We start from the raw sequence: 3,847 nt of genomic DNA, 5'->3' as shown, positions 1-3,847 counted from the left end.
TTTTTAAACTTAGGCGAAACGTATTCGCAGCTAAGCCCCCGAGTGAGAGGCTTGCTCACCACTCGGTAGGATTTTTCAAACTTAGGTGAGTACTGGACTGCAGCTAAGCCCCCGAGTGAGAGGCTTGCTCACCACTCGGTAGGATTTTTTAAACTTAGGCGAGTACTGGACTGCAGCTAAGCCCCCGAGTGAGAGGGTTGCTCACCACTCGGTAGGATTTTCCAAACTTAGGCGAGTACTGGACTGCAGCTAAGCCCCCGAGTGAGAGGGTTGCTCACCACTCGGTAGGATTTTTCAAACTTAGGCGGGTACTGGACTGCAGCTAAGCCCCTGATACGTCCATTTTGCATCATGCTTTTATATCGATATTTATTGCATTATGGACTGTTATTTCACTTTATGTCACAATACTTATGGCTATTCTCTCTTATTTTACAAGGTTTACATAAGGAGGGAGAATGCCGGCAGCTGGAATTCTGGGCTGGAAAAGGAGCAATTAGAGACCTATTCTGCGCAACTCCAAAAGTCTTGAAACTCCATGGAACATCTTGAAATAAATAAAGAAAAATCCTCGCCAAAGATGAAGGCCAGGGGGCCCACACCCTGCTCACAAGGGTGGGCCCCCCCTAGGGCGCGTCCCCCTACCTCGTGGGCCCCCTGGTGGCTCTCCGACGTCCATCTTCTCCTATATGAAGTCTTTCGATGAGAAAAAAATAAGAAGGAACTTTTCGGGACGCGACTCCGCCGCCACGAGGCGGAACCTTGGCAGAACCAATCTAGAGCTCCGGCAGAGCTGTTCTGCCGAGGATACTTCCCTCCGGGAGGGGGAAATCATCACCATCGTCATCACCAACGCTCCTCTCATCAGGAGAGGGCAATCTCCATCAACATATTCACTAGCACCATCTCATCTCCAAACCCTAGTTCATCTCTTGTATCCAATTCTTGTCTCAAAGTCCGGGATTGGTGCTAGTAGGTTGCTAGTAGTGTTGATTACTCCTTGTAGTTGATGCTAGTTGGTTTATTTGGTGGAAGATCATATGTTCAGATCCTATATGCATATTATTACCCTCTGATTATGAACATGTATATGCTTTGTGAGTAATTACGTTTGTTCCTGAGGACAAGGGAGAAGTCTTGCTATTAGTAGTCATGTGAATTTGGTATTCGTTTGATATTTTGATAAGATGTATGTTGTCTAGCCTCTAGTGGTGTTATGTGAACGTTGACTACATAACACTTCACCATTATTTGGTCCTAGAGGAAGGCATTGGGAAGTAATAAGTATATGATGGGTTGCTAGAGTGACAGAAGCTTAAACCCTAGTTTATGCGTTGCTTCGTAAGGGGCTCATTTGGATCCATATGTTTCATGCTATGGTTAGGTTTACCTTAATACTTTTGTTGTAGTTGTGGATGCTTGCAATAGAAGTTAATCATAAGTGGGATGCTTGTTCAAGTAAGAACAACACCCAAGCACCGGTCCACCCACATATCAAATTAACAAAGTATCGAACGCGAATCATATGAACGTGATGAAAACTAGCTTGACGATATTCCCATGTGTCCTCGGGAGCGCTTTTCCTATTATAAGAGTTTGTTCCGGCTTGTCCTTTGCTACAAAAAGGATTGGGCCACCTTGCTGCACTTTATTTACTTTTGTTACTTGTTGCTCGTTACAATTATCTTATCACAAAACTATCTATTACCACTTATTTCAGTATTTGCAGAGAATACCTTGCTGAAAACCGCTTATCATTTCCTTCTGCTCCTCGTTGGGTTTGACACTCTTACTTATCGAAAGGACTACGATAGATCCCATATACTTGTGGGTCATCAAGACTCTTCTCTGGCGCCATTGCCGGGGAGTGTAGCGCCTTTGGTAGGTGGAATTTGGTAAGGAAAAATTATATAGTGTGCTGAAATTTACTGTCACTTATTACTATGGAAAGTAATTCTCTGAGGGGCTTGTTCGGGGTATCTTCACCCCGTCCAGTAGAGCAAAGAGTTGCTCCTCAACCAACTAAACCTATTGAAAATGAAACTCCTTTTGAATTTCCTTCGGGTATGATGGAAAAACTGCTAGCTAACCCTTTTACAGGAGATGGAACAAAGCATCCTGATGAGCACTTAATATATGTGGATGAAGTTTGTGGATTATTTAAGCTTGCAGGTATACCCGATGATGTTGCTAAGAAGAAGGTCTTCCCTTTATCTTTGAAGGGAGACACATTGATATGGTATAGGCTATGTGATGATATGAAATCATGGAACTATAAAAGATTGAAATTGGAATTTCATCAAAAGTATTACCCTATGCATCTTGTTCATCGTGATCGCAATTATATATACAATTTCTGGCCTCGCGAAGGAGAAAGCATCGCTCAAGCTTGGGGGAGGCTTAAATCAATGTTATATTCATGCCCCAATCATGAGCTCTCGAGAGAAATAATTATGCAAAGTTTTTATGCTCGGCTTTCTGAATACAATCGCACCATGCTCGATACTTCTTGTGTTGGCTCTTTTATGATGAAGACTATTGAATTCAGATGGAATTTATTGGATAGAATTAAACGCAACTCTAAAGATTGGGACCTCGACGAAGGTAAGGAGTCGAGTATGACACCTAAGTTTGATTGTGTTAAATCTTTTATGGATACCGATATTTTCCATAAGTTTAGCACTAAATATGGACTTGACTCTGAGATAGTAGCTTCTTTTTGTGAATCTTTTGCTACTTATGTTGATCTCCCTAAGGAGAAGTGGTTTAAATATCATCCTCCCATAGAAGTAAAAGTAGCTGCACCTATTAAAGTTGAAGAAAAGACTGTCACTTATAATGATCCTATTGTTCCTACTTCTTATGTTGAGAAACCACCTTTCTCTGTTAGAATAAAGGATCATGCTAAAGCTTCAACTATTGTTCGTAAAAGCAATATTAGAACTTATACACCTCCTGAGCAAGTTAAAGTAGAACCTAATATGGCTATTGTTAAAGATCTCTTGTCTGATAATATAGATGGGCATGTTATTTACTTCTGTAATGAAACTGCTAGAATTGCTAAACCCCGTGATACAGATAAACCTAGACCTGTGGTAGGCATGCCTGTTATATCTGTTAAAATAGGAGACCATTGTTATCATGGCTTATGTGATATGGGTGCTAGTGCTAGTGCAATACCTATTGACTTATACAAAGAAATTATGCATGACATTGCACCTGTTGAGTTAGAAGAAATTGATGTTACTATTAAACTTGCTAATAGAGATACTATTTCACCAATGGGAATTGTTAGAGATGTTGAAGTCTTGTGTGGGAAAACTAAATATCCTGCTGATTTTCTTCTTCTTGGTTCCCCACAAAATAGCTTTTGTCCCATTATATTTGGTAGACCCTTCTTAAATACTGTTAATGCTACCATAGATTGCACAAAGAATGTTGTTACTGTTGGCTTGGATGATATGGTTCATGAGTTTAATTTCTCTAAATTTAGTAAACAACATCGTGAGGAAGAATTATCTAGTAAGGATGAAATTATTGGTCTTGCTTCTATTGCCGTACCTCCTAGTGATCCTTTAGAACACTATTTGCTAGACCATGAAAATGATATATTCATGAATGAAAGAAGGGAAATAGATGAAGTATTCTTTAAACAGGAACCTATTCTGCAACACAACTTGCCTGTTGAAATTTTAGGGGATCCTCCTCCACCCAAGGGTGATCCCGTGTTTGAGATTAAACCTTTGCCTGATAATCTTAAATATGCTTATCTTGATGAAAAGAAGATATATCCTATTATTATTAGTGCTAACCTTTCAGAGCATGAAGAAGAAAGATTATTGAAAAC

This window comes from Triticum dicoccoides, chromosome 7A (assembly GCF_002162155.2).
Source record: "Triticum dicoccoides isolate Atlit2015 ecotype Zavitan chromosome 7A, WEW_v2.0, whole genome shotgun sequence".
Classification (NCBI taxonomy): Eukaryota; Viridiplantae; Streptophyta; class Magnoliopsida; order Poales; family Poaceae; genus Triticum; species Triticum dicoccoides.
Note: the sequence above shows the minus strand (reverse complement) of the source record.